Raw genomic sequence first — 15,095 nt, 5'->3', positions numbered from 1 at the left:
GCAACAGCATTTCCCTATGCCAACCAGAGACATATAAACACAATTTCTTCACATGATGCATTCAGATACTTCAGCAATAAAATACTTAAGACAAGTAGATTGTCTTTTTCATTCTGTAAGTTTTCACTACATTTGGAAATGGCAGGGAATGTGCACAAACACACAACTACAGAGTGAAGGAAAAAGTTACGCTAAGGCAGGAGTAAGGTTGCAGGACAGTAAATGATGTCAGGAGCCTCTCAACAAAGAACTGATGAAAAACAGCTAAGTGACTGAAATCTTGGTTTTACTGAAATTTTACTGAATTTTCTGAAATTGGTGAAATAATGATAAACCATTATATCATTAAATTACATACCATAACATTTCATTTCTGTGCTATGGAATTTTACATCAGGTATGATATGCTTAAGGTAGGATTCCAGGAATGCATTCCAATGAAAAGACATTAGTTAAAATACTGTAATAAAAATGAATCCACCTTTAAGAATTGGAAAATTTGCAATTCCCACAGCACATCATCTGCCTGAAGTCTGTGCATCCTTCACATTTTCTACAGTCTTTGTGTTGTATACAATCTATGCCAACTATTTTCATTTTGATGGGAAACTTAATAAAATACAGTATGCATTCAGCAAAAGTGCTTGTAAGCCAAAGCTGTGTAATTGGCCTTCCCAGAATCTATATAGAGGGCTGTGCCTGTGGATGGCGACTGCTGCGGATTTACTTGAGAAGGCTGGTTAATATTGCTGGAGGACTTTTCTAGCTTGCCAAGAGATCGCAACTGGAAACATCAAGTAAAGGAAAGCTTAGGAACTGCAGCTTGTGCAGAGCACTGGTCTCCGCAGCACGGAAGCGGAGCAGGAGGAAGGCTTGTCAGGGGTGCGCTTGTGCAAGACGGGGCAGTGACCAGGGGTCCTGCTGGGCTGCAGGAGGGGAACCTGGGAGCCAGCACTGGGCAGCTGATTTCCTAACACTGCCTGAGGCCATTAGGACAGCTGGGCGTTCATCTGGAGTTCAAGGTGGGGAGAGGAGGGGCAGGAGGCTCTCCCTCCACAGAGGAGAGGAGCTGGTGAGACCCTCCGCCCGAGCTGCTGGCCAGTTTGGGTTGTGTCACCCTGATCCAGCCTGCCCAGAAGCCAAGGGCAGCAATCCAAGGCATTAATGTCTTAGCGTTTCAGCTTTTGAACCCTAAACCCCTGGTGCAATTAGGAAGCACTTCATTATCCTCCTCCCAGCATAAACAGGAGGCAGCTCGCAGCGAGCGCATCACAGCAGTGGTGGAGCACAGCAGCAAAGAGTCTGGAGGAAAAACAGTGTGGTGGAATTTGAAAGGAAGGGAAAAAAGAGTGAAAAACAATTTATGTTATTAAGAGATGTACCTGCTATATCTGCATTTAAATGTGACCAAACCCAGTTATTTAATGTAACTAAATTAATACTCATTACCAAAAAAAAAAAATTATCCAAGTAATATGTCTATCCTGCTTTCCTATATGAGGCCGTTTGGTAAAAATAAAACAAACAAACCCCTGTTGCTTTCCAGAGTGAAATTAAGACAATTTTTTCCTAAAAGTGTGCACATCTGATGTAGCGTTAGTGAGCCAAGGGCATGTGAGAAACACAGTCCCAGGCTAAGTGCAGCTGAGACTCTGATGCAGTCTCTGAGAGAAAATAAAGCTGGACTTGACTGAGGAGCTCCTCCCCGACCTCACACGCCCGTTTTTCAGTCAACACTGAAACATCAGTGCCCATCCTGACACCCACTGTCCTGTATCCAGCCATACTGCACCAAACTACACTGGAGCCTACCTGGGTGCACTGCGGTTTCTAATGGGTAGGTTTGATTCGGGGATAAATAATTCTTTCCATACCTACGTGTGCCCCAATTGCAGCTAGCTCTGCCCAGAGTTGGTTAGATTCCCAGTGCCGAGCAATTTGCACATCTGTAATACAGTATTCCAACCCCCATCTTCCCTTTTGCCTGCACCACTGGATACTTGTGTAATTCATAAGTTGCCTACTTCTCTTAACAAACTTTTGAGCTCTCTTTTGCATTGGACTCTGCAGGATGTTAATAAGTGCATTATGCAGAGTACATATGTATAGTCAGATTTGCTGCCATACGTTCTCCTCCCTCCCACCCCGCCAAGGGAGAAGGTTCAGTCTGACAAAGAGCCACTCTCCAGGCCTCCCCTCCCCACCTCACCAACTTTGCCACTCTACTCAGGCAATTATTATGTCATGTTCTTAAAACTTACTATAGGGAGACTAGAAGACACTATTAAAACTGAATAATTTTAAAAGGAAATCTGCAGCAAAACATGGAATAAGAGGAGAATTTCCTAACTTCCAGATCACCTGCACTGCCAGGCACTATCACTCTCAGGGTATTTCTCTGCAAAGATCCAGATACTAAGGCATCACAATTACTACCCAAACAGATCTCCACTGCTGCTATGCTTCTTCAAAGCAGATTTCCTAAGCGTACTTCAAGTCTTTGCAGTAGCCCGTCACTGAACTGGAGGATTAACTGTGAGATTTGCTGGAGCCTGAGAGCTGCCTTAACAACAGAGCTGGAAGGCAGCCCTCACATCTCAATCTGGGTCCTCACAAAGACACAGGAACAAAGCAGTCATGAATTTCCACTAGCCTGACCACAAATGAATAAGTATTAAAGCTATAGGTTTTAATAAAAAATTAAATATGGACATTCATTACAGAAAGCAAAACTACAATTACTGGGAGGTTCCATCAAACCAGGCAGAAATGGAAGTAATACAAGTAAAATTTCAAAGGTGATTGACTTTAACGCCACATCACTTAACTGTGCGGTGAAGGATGCAGGGAAATTCTCACGACTCTTTCAAGCTCAGAAGCTGAATTTACAAGAAGGTCTTATCAATTCAAGCAAATAATTTTGTCCCATGCAGTCATCCAGGTTTCAAAAGATCTGTGCAGAAATGTGACACTGGATGTTAAAGAAGAACCAGAGCCCAGCTTCTTTACAGTCCCCAAAGACTTGCAGTGTGTAAGCACAGTAACCACTACTCACTTTTAGTTAGAAAAATAGGTGACTATGGTCCTTCACATACCAAAAAAAAAGTCACCTCTGGAAAGTGGATGGTTACCCAACAGTTCTTTGGAGTAGGGCTGCAGACTGAGTTGAAGGCTCTGCTAGTAAAAATATAATCAGATCATTCAGTACACCAGATACCACATATTTGGCCTCCAGGTGGGTCATGACCCTAAGGACTTTAAAGGAGAGGAACTGAACTGGAGGATGAGGGAGGGGGTGAGTGTTGTTATGGCTTAAAGCAATTTCACAATTACCTGATAGTGAATGATGAATCTGATGCAAACACCCTCCATTAAGTCGGCTCTATCAAGTCCTTACTTTGTGTTTAACCTAATGATGTAATTGTGTTCTCCAAAACACACAATCTGGCTTCTGATCTGGCCTAACCCCACAGGAAAGTTTCTCTTCAAAGGAAAAGAAAGCAAGTTCCTTCACAAAGGCACTGCCAGGCCCAGCACAGCTTCTGTATCTCAAAGGGTTATCTTAGGCAAAGAGACACCAGGTATCTCTTTATGCTGTAGAATTGTTTGGGAACTGGTTGTTTCAGGTACAGCTAGCATTCTCTATTATTTACATCATTCCTACTGAGGTACTGGGAGTAGCATTTTTTTCCCATTAGAGCATCATTAGGATGTATCATGAACAAGCAGAAAGGATGACAGTTAATAACAACAATAACAAATATATACGCTAATTAAAAGTGTAGACTTCAAAGTCTATATCCAGCATTAACTGTAGCATTCAGTGGCGAAAGAGTTAAGTGTGAGTCAATACAAGAGTGCAAGGCAGAGTAGTCTCATTAACAAACCCCTTATCTCATAACCTTTGTAAGATCCCTTTTTTCTCCAACAGTCCTCTCAGGATCCTGAGATTTGTCTTGGGTAGGGATATTCAAACTCAACTGCACAAGAGTTTACAATCTCATGTAGCAAGTGATAGATGAATAATTAATTCATAAAGTCTTTCAGGAAAAAAAAAGAATTATTAGTTTGTATTGACTCTGCTTACAGTAGAGTTTCCTTTCATTTTTATTTTTCATTTTATTTTGAAGAAAGTACTGATAGCATCCAGTACTGTTCAGAATCTAGTCTTTCAGTCTGATGTTGCCACTGCTGTGTCACAGGAATGGGAAAGAGCAAGAACACCTATTTTTTTCCTGACAAGGTTCTTCCTCTTATTGCTCACTTAATAGCGTGAGTCAAGTCAAGTTTTGCAAAATGGTAATCCCGTAGTTTTGAGTTCAGCCCTTGTGTTTATTGCCTAACATCCCACATTTTCCTTCATCTTTCAAATATTCTGAATATTCAACTGTCCCGGAATCTTTAGATGCGATCTTTTTTTTTTTAGGTCTGAAGCTTTAAAATACTATTTTGGAGTTAAATCTGTGTAGTTAGAATCAAACTACATAAACCAAACAATAGTCAGTTCTTCTTATCCCCAAACTGGAGCTGGAAGTAATTTTGCAAGATTTCTGCAGGTGAAGCTTTGTGATGAGAACTGTACAGACTCTGCACTGGCTTTACTTTTCTCCAGGTTATGGTTCCTGCTCAGAAAAGAAATATTGCATTCCAGATAGGCTGAATTCTTACAGCACAGTGAGAGGAAAACTGGTGCAGTCAGTGCCCTGGGGATGCTCAACACACTCCTCTAGCGAGGACTGAGACGACTTCAGGATTAAGCATGTGCCAAATATCATTTGATGCCATTTCCTCCATAAACAGATGCAACAAGCAGATGAAAGAAAACATTTGGCCCACTACTTAATTTATGTGAACTCGCCTACAGTGACTACACAATATGCAAAAATTATGGAGGTCTAGTTTCTGTGAATAAATGATGCTATGCTAGAAGCATTTAAAGCAATATATGCCTACCTGAATATGGAAAACTACATTTAAAGTACTATAAAGAAACTGGAACATTAATAGAGCAAAACTGTAGCTGATACCATTTGGTGGGGTACCTGGAACCAAGGAACATCTTTTGATGACTGTTGTAAACACACAGCTTGTTTTCATGAGCAAAGACTGTTTTACGCAGACAAATGCTCATATACAAATAGGCACAAATATATTCTGTAACCACTTACATGCACCCATACACTTTTACTGTCTCTTCTACACTCTCATCCACCCACACACATCTGTTCACACAACCCTCCCCTCCCTCACAAGCTTTTGCAAATACACCATTTCCCTACTTATTCCTCCTCTGCCTTCCTACTGTGGAAAAAGGAACTTAATGAGAAACCATAAATAAACCATATTTTTTGTTTATAATGTTAAAAAAAACATACATATTCTTTTTAATCTTCTCCCATTGCATCCCCTGGTGTTTCATGGAAAGGTCAATGATACAGGGTTGTGGATAATGACAGGAAGTCAGATTACAACAAATTTGACCGTAAAGACTACAAAAAAAGTAGAAGAGTTAAAAAAATTCAGTTGCCAGTAACAAAAAAAAATGCTCAGTAGTATATAACCAAGAATGAGAAGATTATACAGTGGAGTACAAACCTTACATGAACAGGCCTATATCCTTGACGATACGGAAGCTGTCGGGAGTTAATTATATTGATTTAACCCACTCTGACTGGAAAGTTTTTAGAGCCCTTTTAAATGTTGTTATGAAATTAGTAGATAAGTTACTGTGAAGGTTTTCTAGGGTTTTAAAAATTAATTTGTAGAAGATGAAGCAATCCTTTTATGCTACTGGGATCTTTCACAATGTACATAGGGGATGGAACATTACACCTTCAACAGAAGAACTACATTTCCTCTTTTCTTTCAAGAGAAAAATCTTCAGGTGAAGAAAAAAGGTCATCACCCTGCAACTCTAGCTTTTAATACTGAAGTTTTGTTAATGTTAAAAGACTTCATTATTTTAAAAGGAGTATGTGCTCACACTTGGATGCTCACACACTCATTGCAGAGGCAGCAGAAATAAATCACTAAGGAGCACTTTTGAAAATCTCAGCCTGCTTCCTTCAAACAAGCATGCTCACACATAGCCTTCCCCATTTATGTTCTCTGCCCTAAATCAATAGGGCTATTAACCACATTATTAATGCCAGTGCGATACAACCAGATCAGTAATGGTGCTTAATCCCAGCTCTAGGATCAAGGCATATTTTTGCTGTGTAATTTTGATTTTGCAATTAGTTGCAGACACGAATTATGATTTATTCTCCTAACAACTTAGCGTGTTAACACTGTTAGACAAATTACATGTTTGAATCCTTTCAGCTACCACTGCTAATAACACAGCAGACAAAGGTGATGTAGTATTTAAGCAATTAACATAACAACTATTTAAATAACTGTAACCGCATGTAGCATTTTGCTGCTTACTGAAATGTTTTTCTGAGCCCAAATTTGTTCCCCAAATCATATATTCAAAATCAGTAGCTGTTCCCAAACTTAACAGATTTTTATTGAAAGTTTGTTATTTTTATATACTTTCCATATACCTAAGTGTACAATCGCTCCCTGACAATACATACTCTGCTAGTAACTTATTGTAAGTTAGTAGCCAATAGCTATATTTAGTAATTGCTAACTAAAACAATCTCCTCAGAACTATTAGTGACATAAAATATATTTCTGTAATCTACAATAATCTGTAACGTAAACTGTATCTTCTTAGATGTATCAGTTAATTAATTTAAAGCTGTTTTTTTAATGGAGATTTAATGTTTATTTCAATGGAACACTGTCTAATATTAGGCCATTTTTAAAAAATCATATGTGGACTTGAATTTCCATGACTGTGAAGCTCAGTGAACAGTCTTGTTACATCTTTCTAAACATGAAACACAAGTCCATATTTGTCAACAATTTGAATGCTGATAACCACCATTAATTGCTTACTTTCATGAATTATAGGGGGTTTTTTTTCCCTTGAGGGGTTGCTTCTATCCTGAGAAAGTGTTTCAAAAAAGCCATACAATTATATAAAAAGGAGCATTAATAATGGCATCTCAACTTGTGCTACTCATGAAAATTGAAAGGATGATGATGATGTATTAAGCACATTTGGTCTCATTACTTAGAAGCTGAGCACTTCAACTACAATCCCAAGCATCTTTTGAATGCCTTATCAGTAAAGTTAGTGACCAGCTCTTCAACACAACTGGACTAACAAAGACCACCATACGAAGCTAATTATATTAATGTAATTTCCAACTATTGAATTTGGTCAACTTGTTTGTAATTCTTACTCATTCTTTTTCCTGCACATCCTCCCTACATCACTTCTCATGATCTGCCTTCAGACCTCAATCCTCTTAAGTACATATTCACCTACATGATGCTGTTTTCTTGTCTTCAATTGGACTATGGAGTAGGGCTGTGCAAACCATGTACATAAATTATTATAAATTCTTAGGCCACTAGGCTGTAAAAATCTAAGTTATAAAAATCACAGCTTATGTTATTTATTTATTGTACGTACAAGCTACCATTTATATAGAAACTTATGCATGCACACTGCTTGACATTTTTTGACTGCTGACCAAGATTACACTATTTGATAGAAAAGTAGAGCAAAAATTCACTACAAATACACAGAAAGTAGAAGCGAAAATGTAATGCATTCTGACACATATCAACATCTGATTGTACGGTACAAGCATTAAACAGAAAAATCCTTAATAAAAATCATCCTAGGTATCTACATCTGCAGTAGAAGTGTTTGCCCTATGCTCTTTTTATTATTTCCTTTTTTTTTTTTTTGAGTTTGCTCATGTGAAAGCGCTACTAAATAAGGAAGGCAAACAAATTTTTATTGACAAGCAATATAAACTAATTGCTATTCATCTTGCAGAGACATTACTTGTTCTGAAAATTCTTAATTCTAACAACATGTACTAACTGACACTACGAAAAAAAAAATCTTTCTGAGTGTCCTGGTTTCGGCTAAGAGATTTATTACACTGAGTAATAGGCATAATGGTAATATAGATTACATTGGCTCTTAAAACTTTCCAAACAAAGATGATCTAATTCTCCATGAACATCCACTCAATATTTTCTTTTTCCACAGTATTCATCTTATCTGGTGCATGTTCTGGTTTGTGATAGCTGTAACAGACTAATAATGAAGCACTGGAGCAGGATGTTGCAAACTTCAACATTTCTTTTACTGTTAGCAATCCTTTTTCCTCCCCTGAAGCTGGCAGAGTTGGAGATGTAGCATGGCAGTTCTTCAAATATGCAACGTGAAAGTAATTTCAGGGTTGCCACCTCGACAAAGAGACACTCTCTGCTGTCAGAGCATGTCTGTGACACTGTACAAAGGAGAACACCCTGCGCCCAAGAGCCTCACAAGCAGCATTTCCCGCATCTCCTCCGTTTGCAAAGTGCATAATCCTGCCAAAAGCAACATCAAGTTTTGTTCCTTTCCCTCTCCAGGAAGATTATTAAACAACTCTCTAACACAGATTTCCAAATTAAAAAGTACAATTAAATCAAGGAGCAATAAATAAAGTCTTAAGTAATCAATCTTGCCTTCACTAACTAACACAGTTGGATAGAGGAAGGTTAGGTGGGTTGTTGGTTTCTCACCTTGTCCAAAAAATGACTGTTTTCCTCCCTATAGCCCCGTCCAAAAACAAGGCAAGTCTGAAAGAGAGTTCTTGTTTTTACAAGGCTTGGAAACGATCATCCCTAAAAAAGGAGACACCAAAGGTGGAAACAAGCCCCTCTTTTTTTTTTGTGGAGAGGTTGCATCAAAATGTTTATAAAGTCTACACAGAGCACATTCCTGCACAGTTCTTCCAAAAACATCGTTTTCAAACAGGTCAAAATGATCACGTTTCTGCTCATCTCAACTCAGAATATGTTTTAGAAAGGAACAAACAAATCTTTTCTTATCTGAAGCTCTCATGCAGTCTCTAGATAGAGAGGTATATCTAACATCATTCTTCTGCAGTCACTTTTAGCCCATGATGCAGAGACAAAAAAAAAAGCAGTAAAGCCAGCCGCTTTCATGGCCATTTCTATGCAAAATGCAATGCAGTGAATGGTCAAGAAAACCCTGCATAGGTCAAAACTTTAACAATCAGCTTAAACCTACAAGTAATGTCAAGTTTAATATAGTTCTGACATTTTTTGCAACTTCTCTTCTCTGGAAACAGTGTCTAAGCTGCTCATAGAGCTTCTGTTTTAAAAATCAACAAATTTCTTGTATTGAATTTTAGTGGAAATGAACTTCAAAGTGCAGAGTGCTTTGCAGAGTTCTTCCTTTTCTTTTCACGCAACATGTGTTCGTCATGTGCCAAAGCTGAATCTACTTTCTCCCCTCCCCAGAATACCACAAATTCTTCTGTAAAATAAACAAAGCTCTGTCCAAAATCTCTGAAATTACCAGAGGCAACCTCTGTTTGAGATCAAAGATGCACATCTCTACTGGGCCTTCTGCAACATTCCAGATTTCAGTGAAGACAAAATTTGCAACAAACAGGCAATCAACAGAACAAAACATTAACATCACATCCAAGGATATATCCAAAAAGAAGAGCTTTGACATTCAAGCTACCTTTTCAAGATACTTAGGAATTCCAATATGTATTTATGTATAAATGTCTACAAATGGCATTTTTATAATGCCACTTAGGTCTGTCAAAGAAAAACCTTTATCTTTACTTAAAACAGAAATGCAAAAATTCAAAATTTACTATTAGCACTTAATAGGAGAAGTAAACAATTTTCTATTTCTAATGCCTCTATTTGTTCTGTGATGCAGCTCATCACCCACTACAACAAATTGTGTATGGGATCTTTATGTCTGCTAAAAATTAAAAACGATAATAAAATACATGATTTGTTAGAGACATTAGATGTGTTTCTCTGCTTGTCCTCCTCCAAAAAGGAAAAGTCTTAAATGAAGTTTACAGGCTGGACTTAATTTACCTGCACCGTAAACATGCTAGCTAGGCAATCTTGATTCCCAAAGCTGCTATTACGGTTTAGTGAGTCAGTAACACAGAAACACAGGTTCTATGCATTCTTGAAGGCATGCATACAAAACTTCCAGTAAATACTGAGACTCAAGAAACTAGTGTTCATGATATTTTACTGTGATTGCTGCCACAGTAGAATATAAATACTAGGTATAAAATTCTCACCGTGGGCTAAAATCCATTTGAAAAAGAAACCTGGTAAACAAACCAGAGAAGATAGAGAAGAATTTTCTTCAGCAGATCAAAAAAAATCTTAATACTCCACATACTTCCATTTTACATATTTTGAGTAACTAAATTCTAGGGTTACAAATAAAATTAAGCATTATAGCTCAAATATGTATTTCTCTAAGCAGCTTTTAATACAGTTTATTGTATATAGCACCTAACTCCATATAGATATACGTGTAAAACGTGATATTCGTTGTTTATAGGGATAAAGCTGAAAACATATTCAAACAGGTAACTCATCAAGTTCCTACAGCAAAAGCCAGCCCAATCTCATTGATAAATAAATCACCCTAATCCTTTCTTCATTTGTTACTGCCTTATTGCGAAAGCATGAAGCTGAGGCCTAGAAAGTCAAAGTTAAGGCCTGACCTTCCATCTCTACCCTATCTGGCCACTCCCTTGTGTACCCCTCAAACACGCATGCTATCATTTCCTGATGAGTTTAGAAGGGGTTATCAGGAGAATTTCAAGACATGTGTCAGTTTTGTAGCAACCCGAACACTATACAAACATCTTCTGTGTTTAACAAGCGATTTGTATTTTAGTGGGTTTATCCATTCCCAACTTTATTTGTTTAAAGGTGCCTTAACCTTGACATAAATCAATGCTAAGCATCTGTATAAGGTACATCTAAAGAGTTTAAAAATTAAGCTCTTTGGAGAGCTATATTTTGCAAGCACGTTACTTTAAAAAAAAACAAAACAAAACAAAACTTATCAACTTCTTTGCTTATTTTTTCCCCTTGAAAATAATGCAATTTATTCTTTTTCACTCTTCTTACGGTGTTCTTTTAAAGATCGTGATGAAACATCAGGTTAAACACTATAAACACATCACCACCACCGGCTCCCAAGTATCTTTCTCTTCCTAATTTGACAATGACTGTTTGTGTAAGACAGTAGGGCCAAAGAGTCGGAGGCCCCGGGTTGCATCTTGCAGCAACCCCCCCTTCCAAAGGAAAACAAAAAGCACTGAACCTTTTCTGCCACATGACTGGTCCTTCCCCCACCACCTCTCTGGTGAAGACAGCCATTATTACATTTCCTTTCGGGTTATTTACAAGGTCTTGGCTCTGACATTGATTTCTTATCTGTTTCTATAACAAATCTTAAGTGTTAATAAGTTACTGCTTAAAGAAAAATAATGCTAAATAAATTATAGGAATTAATTACTCAAAAGCTATTCTTTATTTTTTTTAATAAGCATTGAAACAAGAACAGCAAAAATTGCTCAAGACCGAAAAAACCCACATTTTTTCAACCAATTAATAAGTGTTAGCAGATTAAAAGAACTTACAGTTTAAACTAGAGAGTATCCTGACAATCTAAAGTGAACTTGCCAGCGGATATAGAGTAACCGGGCAGCCACAGCTCCATAAGGAACAGTGTCTTTTAATTTAGAAGTGAAGGTTTTCACTCTTTTTTTCAAATATTTTGCTCATGGTACAAATTTTAGGATCAAAGGTGAAAGTTCAGAAATCTTTTCAGTTACAGAACCATTAAAATGATAAACATTTGGGATCCCAAAGTACACTTCTACTCTAACTGTTCTTTCAGACCTGCATTGACTGCACTATAATAGCTGCCAACATTTGGTAAGGATTAGCCTTTCATTTAGACAAAAGCAAGCATTCCTTAGCTAAATCAGCACTTTTTGCCATCAGACTCATAAAACCTTTTCACAACACAGATTTTCAAGAGAATCCTTTAGGGTTTTAGGATGCTGCTCCTTTTACTAAGTAACAAAATACACCCCAGGGTGTCTCATTGACCGCACTCAGCTGTCCTTTGACCTCCGCAATTGTTTAGCCTAACTTCAGGGCCACAGAATCTGCCTCCCCCCATCAAAAAGGCTAATGTTGCTTCCTAGCACCTGGCGAAGCAAAATCCTAGAGGTTCCCCCCCTCTTCCAAACTTCTACCACGTTCCAGATGTTGCCGAGCTAAAGGTTCCTGGAGGCAGGTTTTGGGGAACTCTTAAGCGGGCTCAGAACCTGAGCTGTGGCCATGACCCCCTTGCTCCGCTCAGTGCTGCCCTTGCCCCAGGGATACAACAGGTCATAAAGCAGGAATAGATCTTCAGCCTTCTGGGGACACTGGCTATTTAAATGCAACAAGAAACTATGCAAGCCCAATATTCTATACTGAAACAAGCTTCCCTCCTTTAAGGAGTCAGAAAAAAAAAGAAAGTGTGAGAATCTCAGCTGGAAGCACAAATCTATCCCAATCATTACAAAGATCTGCATTCTTCTTCCCATTTGTTTTAAACACTTCGAGAGGACAAACAAACAAACAAACATCCCCCCTCCAAGTGCATAAAACATATATTCAGTTAGTTGCTTAGGTATTTGCAGTGCTTCTAAGTAAAACAGCAGAAGAAAACCATTACCGCTTCAAAAGAACTGTCATTAAATAATGAAGTTGACCTCATTGCGGATATATAAGAAAAAAAACCAGAAGAACAAATCGCCCTCTCTGGTGAAGGCTGTTTAACTATATGAACTGGATTTCAAGATTTTTGGAGAACTTAGACATTGTACATGCCCAAAGCAAAAATAAATTCATTATTTACAGTCCACACCGTTCCTAAAATCCAGTCAACGGAAATAAAAGCACGGCTGATGAACACAAACATAACATGTATTGTCTATCAGGAAAGGCAAGTACGGTACCTTCTCAGATTCCTTTTAACCTGTTTGAAATGTAGTCATGATTAAAGGATGCAGCTAAGAGTTCATGAAGCCTTGCTGCGAAGTTGTTTAAAACTCCTGAACACCTGAAAAATAAGAAGGCAGAACAAAAATTAGAATGACTCATGCCAGCATAATAAGCCAGCAAAAGCTGCCTATCTACATCTGGTCTAGGGCAAAAATTGAACTGGGGTGGAGAAAGGAGGGCTGACCACTTAAAAAGCATCTTTTTGTTTATAGGAATACTTGGTTGAAGCTGCATGGTTGCTTCTCTGCATTGTAGTGGAAGTAAAGCACAAGTTTGTCACAGAATCTGCACGTTTTTGGCACTCAAGTCGCTATATGAAATATTAGGAACTTAGCCATCAAGATGAGAAAATTAACTCTCACAAAAATATAAAAAATAGATTACAACATAGAAGTAATTATTTTACTGTTGATTTACAAAGAAACAAACTAAATTGGTGAGCGGTTACCTACACTAAACTGGAGATCAAAGTTCAAAATGAAGTCAGAATTAGCTGGTTGCCCTCCTATCTGACATCCCATAAAGGTATTTAAGTGAAAACATTTCTAACAGAAATTGTAGTGTATGAAAGAGAATACACCTGAAATACTCCAAAGAATGGCAACAATGGTGCAGCAAGCAGGAGGCAGAAGAATAACTCCTAAAACACCTAGGGCTGTACAGAACAGTAATAAGCATCAGGAAAAGCTTTAAATTAAGTTGTCATTGACCGGACTTCAACAAGACTTCATGAGGCACACAGGCTAGTTTCGTTTCTCAATAGAAATGGACAATATTTTGCCAAAAGATTTAAAGGAATTTTCCCTGTTGTTCACAAATGGGATTTGAGGCTTAAAGCTGGGCCCACAGCCTTGGGCCTGCTGTCAAAACCAGAATGAACGTGACTCTTTCAGCTGTACACCTAGAATTTAAAACCCAGGTTTTAAAATTAAAAGTAATGTATCTTTAAGCTTCTTCCTCCCTCCTCCCATTTAAAAAAAAAATCAGTCTATTTACGAGAGTAGCTATACCCTCACCTCTCAGGAAAGGGTTTTGGGTGGATTGTTGTGTGCTGAGGAAAGACTCCAAAACAACTCTGTTCCTAGGGACCACCGACGCTACCCTGTGCTGCGCATCCCTGCCACGCTAACGGTGAATCCATGGCAGATGGCCAACAAGGTTAACACACGCCGCTCCCGACAAGACGGTAGGGCTCTGCGGAGACTTCAGTGATTACAGAACGTCAGTAATCCAATTCCAACAGCTACCGGCTCTGAAATTGCTAATTTTTTGGACACGTGCTGAACATTTCACCTGCTAGTAATGACATTTTTGTATTTTCTTCTAATTACACTCAAAGCTAAGACCTTTGGCCCTAGGCCACAGACCTCTATTCAGGCTGCACACATTCTCCTAAACGCCCTGATCCTTTGTTGTCACTCTCGGTCTTTCATCTATTATTTACCTCCATTGAGAAGAGAGATACTCTACCATTTGCGAAGCTTTAAAGCTTCTAATCATCTTAATTTCTTCGCCTTTCAACCAGTGCTTCCCCTTATGGACCAATGCCAACAGTGTGACAAAATAATTTTTCAAGCCAAGATCCTCCTGGACCCTTCCCAAACCTTGACACACACTGGGCTGTAAGTGCCTTTTGTCCTTAGCCGGCTGCTTTTGCAAACACAGACCTTTGCTCAGCTTGGGGTGGAGGAGGAGGGGTATGGATTTGCTTGTCAGTGGCTGGGGAGGAGTTTTCCTGGGGTTTGGGGTTTTCTACATAATTTTCTTTCTGTTAAAATGTCTAACTGAATTAGTCTCCGGCTAAATCAGAGATCCTGTAGTGAACCTTCCATCTTTTAAAAATATTAAGTACCTTCTGAAATACAAACAGCTATGAATTGTAAGTTTACTGTTTTTTTCCAAAAGCTAAACTGCCAATATGCTGGTTTGTTTTTTTACTGTTACGTGCCCACTCAGTACTGAGAGTTTCTCACACAATATTTAAGACACACAAAATATCAGTAACCATTTTTCCAATTATTGGCAGCATGAATTCACCCTAGCCTTCCAACACAACATGAAAAAAATACAAATTTTTTTTTAATTTTGCTCAAAATCTCACATTCAGA

The 15,095-nt window shown here is 38.4% G+C and overlaps 1 protein-coding gene across 7 annotated transcripts in view; it reads right to left on the bottom strand.

The window, feature by feature from the left end:
* The window catches only part of GREB1L (GREB1 like retinoic acid receptor coactivator), a 143,513-nt gene that overhangs the window by 66,906 nt on the left and 61,512 nt on the right, over nt 1–15,095 (bottom strand). For all 7 annotated transcript variants that reach the window (XM_086740698.1, XM_086740701.1, XM_086740704.1 and 4 more), the window contains one exon: nt 12,942–13,045. The gene's annotated coding sequence lies outside the window, so the exon portion shown is untranslated. The remainder of the gene's footprint in view (nt 1–12,941; nt 13,046–15,095) is intronic.

Source organism: Chlamydotis macqueenii, chromosome 2, assembly GCF_036417535.1.
Source record: "Chlamydotis macqueenii isolate bChlMac1 chromosome 2, bChlMac1.mat, whole genome shotgun sequence".
Lineage (NCBI taxonomy): Eukaryota > Metazoa > Chordata > Aves > Otidiformes > Otididae > Chlamydotis > Chlamydotis macqueenii.
The sequence above is the reverse complement of the archived record's forward strand: the minus strand, read 5'-3'. Positions and strand labels throughout refer to the sequence as shown.